This window comes from Gekko japonicus, unplaced genomic scaffold (assembly GCF_001447785.1).
Source record: "Gekko japonicus isolate JY-2015 unplaced genomic scaffold, Gekko_japonicus_V1.1 scaffold1069, whole genome shotgun sequence".
Classification (NCBI taxonomy): domain Eukaryota; kingdom Metazoa; phylum Chordata; class Lepidosauria; order Squamata; family Gekkonidae; genus Gekko; species Gekko japonicus.
In genome coordinates, this window is record NW_015167571.1 from 192,649 (window position 1) to 204,943 (window position 12,295).

Below are 12,295 nucleotides of genomic sequence, written 5' to 3' on the forward strand. Positions count from 1 at the left end.
ACGGGCAGCGGTTTTTCAGGGTCTCAGGTGGAGATCTTTCACATCACATAAAATTTGATCCTTTGTTTTAAAGGGTTTCAAATGCCTTCTGTCTGTACATGGCTCATAGGTGGGCTCATCCTGTGGTAAACAGGGTTGAACATTAAATACATATTTTCTTTGTATCTTTCCCACCATAGAGAACAATGGAGGGGATGGGGCAACCTGTTTGGGGGTTGAACATTAAATAAATATTTTCTTTGTATCTTTCCCACCATAGAGAACAATGGAGGGGATGGGGCAACCTGTTTGGGGGCCCGTAGAATTGGACCCCCTGGTCCAATGTTCTTCAGTCTTGGCAGGTATCTTGGGGAGAGGCTCCAGCAGCTACCCTGTGATTTTGGAGTCTCTACCTCAAATCTCCTCCCCTCCATCCCCCAGAATATATCCTATGTTTTCACCATTGATTCAATGGCCCATAGGATATAATGGGGCCGAACTGCGGGAAGCCCCAGCAGCCCTCAGGCCGGAGCACCTGGTGCAGTCTTGGGAGGCGGATTGGCAAAAAGCAAAACCAAAAGCGCAGGAACTCGAGAGAACTCCAGGAATGGAGCTGGTTCCTCTTCCACAGCCCAAAATGCGACCCACAAACCCTGAGCTTGCCTTTTCTCATTTGCGAGTCTGGCCTCCGCACTCCTTTAACGAGGCAGCCCTGAAGCTTGGGGCGGTGGGAGTTTCTTTGCATGCAGCTTGTGCTGCTGGCTGAGTGCCTCTTCTGCTTGCCCACCTCTCGCCTCTGCACCTCATCTTCTTCCAGGCATGAAGGAGCCCAGCTTGCCCAGGCTTCTTGCCTCCTGCTGCCTTGGCCCTCTGGTGCACTGGTGAGTCCCCAAAGTTTGACTCTTCCTCTACAAGTCTCTGGCGCTGGAGGTATTTGCCTCCTTCCCTCCTGCCTCCTACGGCTGCATAATTGTGAGAGATTTCTTAACATAGTGTTCCTGCCAGGGAAGCTGGGGACCCTGCCCATGAGCCTCCATTTCATCCTCACAACAACCCTGTGGGGTAGGTTAGGTAGATAAGGGGAGATTTGGCCCGGGGTCACTCAGACAGCAGTGAGAATACAAACTTGGGTCTCCCCACATCAATCTGGAACTCTGACCACTGTGCAGTGCTGCCTCTACTGATTTAATGACTTAGCAATGCCTCTGGCCCAGCCCCAGCCCACCCCCGGGAAATTGGAAAGTCTACGTCCTTGACATCAGGTGCAATGCAGAGCGGAGATCTTTTGCGGCAGTGTTTGAATCCTCCCCTTGGGACTGGCAGATGATGAGGCACCCCCTGCAGTTGACTGGCAGTGGATTAGGATTGGAACGGGCTTCTTCTCCCGCGACATCAGTAACCTGCGGAACTCACCATCACTGGATGCAGTGGTGGCCACTAGGTTAGGTCGGGTTAGAGACATTCAGCAAGCCCAACTGCGTGCATGCTCTCTCCGCATCAAAGCAAATAATGGACACAGTTTCTGTGCATGGTTGCCAGCTCCAGGTTGGGAAATACCTGGAATTCAGGAGCATCCACCACCTCCCGAGGTAGTCTGATCCACTCTGTGTGCGCGTGTGTGTCACGCACGCTCAGCAGCTGGACTTCCTTCTCTCCAGGCCCTGCCTTGAGGTTGGCAACCCCATAATTGATGGGCACGTGGGGGGCACGCCAGAAGGTGGTCTCGCCTAGAGTACAAAAAACCGTGGAGCTGGCCCTGCTGGTAACCCTTGGTGGGATCAGGACCTTGGTATAAATTGGCAAGAACCCATTTATAAATTGCCAATTGCTGTCAATAAAGCAATTCGGCTAACACCCCTGCATTTTCACAGCTGCTGGAAAGAGCAGTAAAATTGCTTTGACATACTAAGGCACAACTGACAGAATCCCCAGGATTTCTCTGTCATTTATTGTAGTGTAATTTTATATTAAAAGCTCATCCTAGAGCAAATACCTTTTGCTTAAGTATATTTAATACAATATTATAACTGGTAGAAAAAAGAAAATAGACTTCAAGGTAAAGACATTGTAATCAGGTGCAGGTTGGGAACCAAAAATGGTTCTGGGGAAAAGCTTCAGAAGACCCACTTGCATGCTTCTGGTCAGGTTTAAAGGCAGAGTCCACTAAGTTAAAGGAAGTAGACAGTACCCAGAGGCAGAAAGAAAGTGGGGAGAGAGTTACATCTTCTTCCAAGGTTCTCAGGGCACTGTACAGAGTTCTCACCTTCCTTATTTTATTCTCACAACAAACTTGTGAACTGGGTTAGGCTGATATAGAGAGAGCACCTGTCTAAGGGTCATGAAGCAAATTTCATGAATGAAAAGAGATTTGTTCTGCATCCCCCAGCTCCTAGCCCCAAACTTTAACCACTACATCACACTGGCTTAGGGTTGCCAGCTCTGTATTGAAAAATGCCTGTAGATGTTGGAGGTGGAGCCTGGGGAGCATAGTGTTTGGGGAGAAGAGGGCCCTCTGTGGGGTATGATGACATAGAGTCTACTTTCCAAAGCAGCTATTTTCCTCAGGGGGACTGATCTCTGTAACCTGGAGACCAGTTGTAATACAGGGAGGGCTCCAGCCACCCCCTGAGACTGGCTGTCAAATATTTGAGATGGGACTAGGAGATAATGGTTTGCCTGAGGCCATCTAGTGTGAATATGGTAAGATGAGAACTGTCTAGTGTACAAAATCTTCCATTCCTGGCCAAGGTAGTTGAGAGGGTGGTAGCAGAAAAGCTCCAAGTTTTCCTGGATGACACCTCTGAATACCTTCCAGCCTGTTTTCCACCCTAGAGATGGAGAGATGGAGGAGGCACTGTTGCCCTCACGGATGACCTCTGGAGAAAACTGGATCGAAGCGGGTCAGCATTGCTGTTGTTGCTTGACCTAAAAGCAGTGTTTGACATGGTCAGTTATGATCTTATGACCCACCACCTCACCGATGTGGGGATATGGGGGACAGCCTTGCAATGGCTGGTTTCCTTTCTCTATGGACAGGGATAAAGGGTGGTGCTCGTTTTTTCTCTCCACATTACCGTTTGTTATGCAGTGCCTCCCAGAGGCAGATCCCAATGTTGTTTAACATCTATATGCACCCCCTTGTCCAGTTAATCCAGGGGTTTGTGCTGGGTTGTTACCAGTATGCTGATGGCACCCAGATGTATCTGTTGGACAGCCACCCCAGGTACTTTGGCCAGGGTGCTGGAGGCTGTGGCTGGTTGGCTATAGCAGAGCTTGCTTTTTCTCATTTGCGAGTCTGGCCTCCGCACTCCTTTAACGAGGCAGCCCTGAAGCTTGGGGCGGCGGGAGTTTCTTTGCACGCAGCTTGTGCGGCTGGCTGAGTGCCTCTTCTGCTTACCCACCTCTCGCCTCTGCACCTCATCTTCTGCCAGGCATGGAGGAGCCCAACTCGCCCAGGCTTCTTGCCTCCTGCTGCCTTGGCCCTCTGGTGCACGGGTGAGTCCCCAAAGTTTGACTCTTCCTCTACAAGTCTCTGGTGCTGGAGGTATTCGCCTCCTTCCCTCCTGCCTGCTATGGCTGCATAATTGACTGTAACTCACTCTACACAGAGCTGCCCTTGAACCTGACCTGGAAATTGTAGCTGGTACAAAATGCAGTGGTGTGCCTGCTTACTGAGACATCTGTACGGATGCACATTTGACCAGTGCTGTGCTAGCACTGGCCTCCAGTTGAGTACCAGATCAGGTTATGGTATCACCTCTATGAGGTCAGGGACCAGTATAACTGCAGGACCACCTCTCACTGTATGTCCCCCGGAAAGCTCATCAGACCAACAGCATTTTCTGGGAGTCCCCAGTCCAAAAGACATCTGTTTAGCCTCGGCCAGAGCCTTTTCAACTCTGGCTCCATTGGCCTCCCCTGTACAAACCTGCTTAAATTATGCACTGCACAAATTTATTCCATAGGCATTAGCCTAGACCCACTTTTTGACACACGGATGTCCCAGGATGTGTTGATTTTGTCAATGTCTTTAGCTTGCCATCATGTACTAGTCTGTCTCGTGTTTTTTAAATTGGACTGTATGGATATTGGTTTTGTTTTATTAGTATATTGTAACCCACCCTGCGGGGTAGGGCAGGATATAAATCTCAATAAATAAATAAAATAAATAAATGAGATGCAAGTACAGGCTGTGAGATTTCTATTTAAAACTCAAACATAACTAAGATAAGCATAAAGTGACCAGTCACAACAGAAATAATTGGTTTTACATTTACATTTACAGGGTTTTAAAAACATATATACATTTCACATAGAAATACTCACAGACTCTACTACTTGCATTTCTTAGTCTTTCCATTCTACTCCACATTTTTTCTCTATGTCTGTGTGCATGTGTAGGGATTAACTTTGGCCACAATCCATGTGGCCCTCTTCTTCCTCAGGGCTACTTTTCAAAGACCAAAAATACATCTGGAATTCTAGTCACAGAACTCCAGCATTACATGTAGTTTAATAATATTGTTTGAAACTAATAACATTTTTCTGTGTAAGCACCCAAAGATATTTTTCACACATTTTCCAATAATTTAGATTAGGTATTTGTACACTCAAAATATAGTAACCATGTTTTCCACACTTGTATCCTTGGATGTTGAACTAATAAAACCACTCAAACAAATATACATACACAGTGGTTAAAAGCAGTGGTTAATTACATTGGTTAACACCAGGGTACTCAAACACTTTTCTGAGATTCTGATAGGGAAAGCATCTGTGCTGCTTTGATGTTGAAACAACATTCATTGGGGAAAGATTCTGCTGCACATCTAGTCCTAGTTGAATGCCTTTTAAAGATTAAAGAATTTACAAAACAACTGCACAATAGAGAAACTGGTTCCCGATACATTGGCCGACTCTGCAATGTATATGGCTTAATAACTGGAATTATGACTTCAAATGAAAATACCTCTAATTATACCCTAATCAGATATCAGAACTTCAGTTTGGGGACAAGAGTTTTGGTGACAATGGGGCTCTATCTAGTCCGTGAAAGTTTTTGCTAGAATAAAAACTCATTCATCTTTTAAATGACATAACTACTTCTCTGGAATCATTACCAATTTGGTGTATATATCAAGGAAGTCAACAGAGACTGAGGACATAGCAGGTGGAAAATGTACAGTTTTGAATCCTTTTCACAGGAGTTGGCTTTGCTGTAAGACATTACCCCCTCCAGAGATGAGTTCCTGTGCGTGGCTGGGGACCTTCTGCCTCTTAAGCCTTGTTAACTTACTTTCAGCAGGTTCAGACAATTTATCCTACACGAGAGACTTGAGACATCCTCACAACTGCACAGGCACCTTCCAGACTCAAAATCACTGGCCTGGAACTAGCAAGGAAGTGTACCACAAAACTCTCAGTCCCAGCTTCAGGTCTTTTGCTGGAAGCTGCCAGGAAATGGAGTTATGTCTGAAGTAGAAGGCAGTGGCATTTGGCTTCTAAATCTATAAAAACATAAGAGAAGCCAATGTTGGATCAGGACAGTGGCCCATCCAGTTCAACACTCTGTCACACAGTGGCCAAAAATACCAGGGGCCATCAGGAGGTCCATCAGGGGCCAGGACACTAGAATCCATCCCACTGTTGCCGCCACTCCCCCAAGCTCCAAGAAATCAGTCAATCCTAAAAGAAATCAACCCTGACTGTTCCCTGGAAGGCCAGATAATGAAACTGAAGCTCAAATACTTTGGCCACCAAATGAGAAGGGAGCACTCCCTGGAGAAGACCCTGATGCTGGGAATGATTGAAGGTCAAAGAAGACGGGGACAGCAAAGGATGAGATGGTTAGACAGTGTCATCGATGCAACGAACATGAAATTGAGCCAACTTCAGAGGATGGCGGAAGACAGGAGGGCCTGGCGGGAGATGATCCATGGGGTCGCGAAGAGTTGGACTCGACTGTGCGACTGAACAACAACAACAACAACCCCCTTGTTAGTTCCTAAACCCTGACCAGGGTTTTGCCCTAGGGCCCAGTGAAGGCGTGAGGGGCCCTTGTGCTGAAACTCACAGGGTCTCTGGCCACACATCTCTTGAGAGCTAAACTCATAGCAAAGCAGGCACCACTGTTCAACCTGCCCAGCTTGGGCGCTGGTGCCAAAAGAACTGGAGGGCCAGTGCATAACATGCCCACTATTAGCATAACTGGGTCATCATGCATTGCTGGCCCATGACCTGCATCCACAATTGTGGATGAATCGAATCCCTCAAAAAGGGGTTCAAAGTTGCCACATAAAGAACTCCCAACCATATTGGAGCCATGCCATGCCAGCCAAAATTCAAAGAACCTTGGTATACTATGTCCAGTACCGAATGAAAGGTAGTGCCCCACAAGGCTGGGCCAGACTACTGCACCGGCATCAGATTAGAACCCAGATACCTGTCAGCCTCTGTTCTATCCATCCAACTCCTTTCTGATTATTCTTGTTCCTCACTCCCAAGGCCTCCTTGTTCTTACTCTCCAGTGCCCTATGTAACAGTGTAAACACATTCACATAATCCCTCTACTGATCTTATCCCAGGATCCAGCGAAAGCTACTCCCCCAGGCGCAATTGCCTGGCTGCAAAAGAGGGGAGGCAAAGTTTTAATGGGAACTGCTTATATGACATCCCCCAGGGGCTGGAATGTTCCCCATCTCCACTGAACCACCCTTGGCTGAGGGGGTGATAGGGCACTCCCCTACCTGGGGCGCTAACTGACCATATCCCCACACCTACTACATACTGCAGCCCATGTTTGTGATGTGGCTGGGGATCCCTTGGCAGCCATCTGGCCCCCTGGCCTCCAAAGCCTTGCCGGTTCTCCAATATGCGATGGGTCTTGCTTAACTCTTGCCCCCACTGGAACCTCTCTGGAAGCCACCCGCCTCATTTCATGTTGCTGTGGCTGTGCCACCACATCCCAGCCGGCACCGTCCAGAGATGGTGTCATAACCAATGCCACTCTTCCAGGCCCTAGCGACTCACAGGACCTCCCCTTCAAAGACAAACATGCTATTCAATCTGTGTAGAATGCTCATTAGGACCAAACCAATGACACCTAATGGCGTGCCTGCTTTCCAATTCCAAGATCATGGCATCAGGCTTGAAGTCACACTTTATCCCTGCTAAAACAGAAGGTACTAATGATGTACTGCAATGGATATTTGTGAATACTAACACATGACAAAGACTAAGCCAATTTGCCTACTCAAAGTGCTTTCACACTGTCAAACTCACAGGTTGCTGACAAGGATTCCTTCACAGAAGGAAACCCTTAGAAGTTCAGTTGTTTTCCATTGAGATTATACTTGATTTTGCCCCCACACACTAAGTGCTCGATCAAGCTACCCAGGTTCAAGTAGCTGTTCTCATTGGCTGCACTCTCCCACTTCAAAGTTCTGTTTCTATTTGTAGTTTACACTTTGACACCATTAGAGGCTTCTATAGTATTCTAGAGAACAAGAGGAGGAGACTGGATTTATACCCTGCTCTTTACTCAGAGTCTCAGAGCAGCTTACAATCTCCTTCCTTTCCTCTCCCCACAACAGACACCCTTGAGAACAGCTCTGAGAGAACTGTGACTGACCCAAGGTCACCCAGCTGGCTTCATGTGGAAAAGTGGGGAATCAAACCTGCTTCTCCAGATTAGAGTCCACTGCTCATAACTACTACACCAGAAATACATCCCATTCCATTAGGGCTGTTGTTGTTCAGCCGCACAGTCAAGTCCGACTCTTCATGACCCCATGGACCACATCACACCAGGCCCTCCTGTCTTCCACTGTGCTCCAGAGTTTGCTTAATTTCATGTTAGTTGCATTGATAACACTGTCTAACCATCTCATCCTTTGCTGTCCCCTTCTTCTTTTACCATCAATCTTTCCCAGCATCAGGGTCTTCTCCAGTGACTGCTCCCTTCTCATTTGGTGGCCAAAGTATTTGAGCTTCAGCTTCAGTATCTAGCCTTCCAGGGAACAGGCAGGGGTCATTTCTTTTAGGATTGACTGATTTGATCTTGCAGTCCAAGGGACTCTGAAGTCTTCTCCAGCACCATAATTCAAAAGAATCTATTCTTCGGCGCTCGGCAGCCATACATTATCACTCTCCGATTCTCACAGCCATACATTACTACTGGGAATACCGTTGCTTTGACCTTACGGACTTTTGTTGGCAGGGTGGCAGGGAGCAGGCATCTTTTAATTTAATGGCTGCAGTCACCGTCTGCAGTGATCTTGGATCCCAGGAATGTGAAGTCTGTCACTGTCACTGTCCATTAGGGCCAAATATTTTAATCTCAAGACTGGCAGTTTATATTAATTCTCTGAATAGAACCATGTAAAAATGCTCGTTTGAATAGAAATCCCTGTCTACAGTCTCAGATATAAATAAGGCCTTCTGCAACCAGTAGATAATCCATTTTTATTCTTCATAAGGAATAGCCCCTTTGGTAGCACTGTATGCTTTCAAGCTTGCTAAAATGAGCATTGCCTACTCAGACTGGCAAAGGCTCTGAAGGTCTTAGGCAGAGGTCTTTCACATCACCTTCTGCTAAATCCTTTAACTTAAGATGCTGGGGATTGAACCTGGGACCTTCTGCATCCCAAGCAGATGGTCTCTCACTGAGACACAAATGCCCTCAATGCAGTTATTACAGAGATTAGTTAACTTATAAATCCTAGCTTAAAAACCATGCCAGCAACAGTGGTTTTTGGAAAACAAGAAACTAGCAGTAGATAGTCCCTTCCCCTTCAAATGATTCCTCTCAAGCATCTTTCATACAACAGGAACTGTAACCAAGTCCTTCCCACTATGTGCAGTTCATAATGAGGTGCACCTTCCCACCTCACCCACTCAAATATTTGAGGCCATCTAGATTCAGTGTGGTTTCATCTTTGCAATCAAATGGGAGGGAGACTTGGGTGCAGACAAGTTCCTCTGGCACCCACATGTTGTTAGCTCAGCAGGGTATTCCCTTTATATATATGTAGAGAGAGAGGGAGAGAAAGAGAAAAGGGGGGATTGATAGACTTAGCATGCAAGTTTGCTAATTATCCACCCTTTGAGCATCAAATCAGGTGGAAAGACAGCATGAAAATATTTTAAATAAAATTAAGTAAAGGGAGTATCCTAGCCCCTGCACCAGAGAGCCCCAAACCCAGAATAAAATTGGACCCATTTGCCCCCTGGCCTGCTCAATGTTGCTGCACTCCCAAGTAGTTTGAAGCCTATGCTGCAGCTTTGATGTCTCTGCCATTTGTCAAAGCACCTCGCCTCCCGCCAAGCACTCAAACAGGAGGCAGCTGATGTCCTGCCGCCCTTAGCAGCCAAGTGCAGCAGGAGCCTCCAAGCACCCAAATGCCTGCTGTTAAGCCCCTGTGAATACTCTTGGGGCACCTCAGCCAAGCAAAAGTGTGAGGGGGAACCATGAAGGGATGGAAGCAGCCTTACCCTGCTTCTGCCCCTGCCAAAACCAACAGGCCCCTAACTAAACAATCCCCCACCCTCACTAAGAAGAATGAGGTGATTTTTTTTCTGAGGCAGCAAACCACCGCCACCCCCATAAGGCCACTGCCAGCCAGTCTCCGCAGCTGCCATTGACACGAGTCACAGCTGCCACTCCTGCCAGCTTGCCACCCCCAACTCCTGCTCGCCATCCCCAACTCCTGCTCACTGCCACCAGCTTGCTGTCCTAGCTGGGCCCAAGGCCTCAAGGTAGGCCATGGCCCACTCTGCCTTTTCTGCAGCTGGGTGAAGCCAGATTCTGCTTATCGTCACCCTCAAAGTTTGCAGGCAGACTGTTCCAGGTGGGCAGCCTTGTTGGTCTGAAGCAGTAGTACAAAATTATAGTCCAGTGGCAACTTTAAGACCAACAAAGGTTTATTCAAAGTATGTCAATAAGTTTGAAACTTACACACCATTCCAATGTATTTGAAAAAGTGTGCCTTACACACAAAAGCTCATACCTTGAATAAACCTTTGTTGGTCTTAAAGGCGCAACTGGACTCTAATTTTGTACTGCAGGAAGACTATTACTTTGGAAGTGGATAGCTAATAACAGCCTGCCATGAGTGTGTAGGATGAAGTACCTAGTAAAATAGTTAGGGAATGGGGCCAAATCAAAATGAGATTGGGTGTATTGTGCTAGAATAAATACACTATACCAGTGATGGTGAACCTTTTAAAGACTGAGTGCCCAAACTGTGACCCCAAACCCACTTATTTATTGCAAAATGCCAACACGGCAATTTAACCCGAATACTGAGGTTTTACTTTAGAAAAAACAACTCATACATTAACTTAAGATGATCCAAACAAAGTAAGGAAAGCAATCCCAAATGCTTTCATTTACTTAAAATTATTTGGCAGAGAATTCAACACTTTAATGATGGTCTGGGCCTGGCTGGGGCAATGGCACACGTGCCCACAGAGAGGGCTCTGAGTGCCACCTCTGGCACTCATGCCATAGGTTCTCCACCACTGCACTATACACTCCAGAGCAAACACTGTCATTTTTGCAAGTGTTTGGCATAGGTTGTTAAAAAGCAAACAAACTCTGTATTGGCAAAACTGGGGGGGGGATGTTTTACTCTGATGCTTCTTCTACTACCTGGTCTGACATCTGGATATTTTAAAAAGAAAATGGGAGTCATAAATGGTCAATGGCTGTGTAAATGAATCATTATGGATTAGCCAGTGCACAGCTTGTCAATCATTTGTAAGCCCTTTGTCACTCCCACAGCACTCATGGGTGGTTTTTCTCCTCCATGGCCAGTAATAGCTTTCCTTATGCGGCAGCCAATTAGCACCTTTCCTGCTTTCTCTTTCAACAGCTGTCTGCTGTCCTCACTTACCCTTGGAGCAGAAGAAAGAACTATTCATAACACACACACACTTTAAATGGTCAGGAACCTATGTATGGGGTGTGTGGTGAAGTGACTGGAGAAAACCAGATTGGCAGAGGTGCCAACTCTTGTTTACCAACCCGACTTCCTTTATTAGATTCCCCCAGCCCCCACTTTCACCCTGTTAAAGTGGCACAAGCAAAAAGTGACTTTGGCCCCGGTCACACGGAAGGTTTTGCCCTGCGAGAGGGAGAGATAGGGGGCGCATCAAATGGGCATGATCACACTGCAACATCTGGGAAGCGGAGCGCATCCGTCCATGATCCGTCCTTTCTGGGCGAAACCGTGCATCAAAAAAACACCCTAGAAAATAGTACTACCTACCTGAAGCTCCGCAGCAAGGGCGGCCATGGGATTGCTGGCACGCCCGTCTTCTGCAGCATTCGAGGCTCCCGGCCAAACTGTGCATGCGCACACATGCACAGCCGGTTGCCTCGCTCTCCGTTCCGTGGCTTCCCCCCCGGCATCTGATCGTGCCGGGGAGCAACTGCGCGGCAGCTCGAGGGATCTGTCTGATCCCGCCGCCACCCATCTATTTTGCTATGGCTCAGAAAAGCTGCGCTTTGGCCGTGCTTTTCCCCCCATGTGGCCAGGGCCTTCATAGGGCATTAATCAGTTCTGCCCCCATCATCCACTTGTTTGCTCCCATTTCTTGCTCAAGTGGCCTTTTCTGGGGAGGGGGGAGAAGCTGGCTCCACCTTTCCTTAACCCCTACACTGGTGAGAGGCCCTTGGCTGTGTCCTATGAGCACCGTATGCATTTTTACTCAGAAGGAAATCCCAATGGATTCAATGAGATCTGTTCCCAATGAATCATCCCGCCGCCACACACCTATTTTGCTGCAGATCAGAAAAGCCATGCTTTGGCCGTGCTTTTCCCCCCATGTGACCTTCATAGGGCATTAATCAGTTCTTCATAGGGCATTAATCACTGGACTATAATCAGCCTTCATAGGGCATTAATCAGTTCTGCTCCCATCATCCACTTGTTTGCTCACATTTCTTGCTCAAGTGGCCTTTTCTGGGGAGGGGGGAGAAGCTGGTCCCACCTTTCCTTAACCCCTACACTGGTGAGAGGCCCTTGGCTGTGTCCTATGAGCACCGTATGCATTTTGACTCAGAAGGAAATCCCAATGGATTCAATGAGATCTGTTCCCAATGAATCATGCCTATGACTGCATCTTTTCAGCCTAACTTGTGGCAGGAAGCCCTGTTGACTTCAGCAGGGCTTACTCAAGCAAATACGATCCCATCCATACAACTCATACCTATGAATGCTTAATTTCAAGTAGGTATGCATAACATTAAGGGGCTGCGGTGGCTCAGAGGTTAAGATGCTGAGCTGCAGACTGAAAGGTCTGTAGTTCGGTA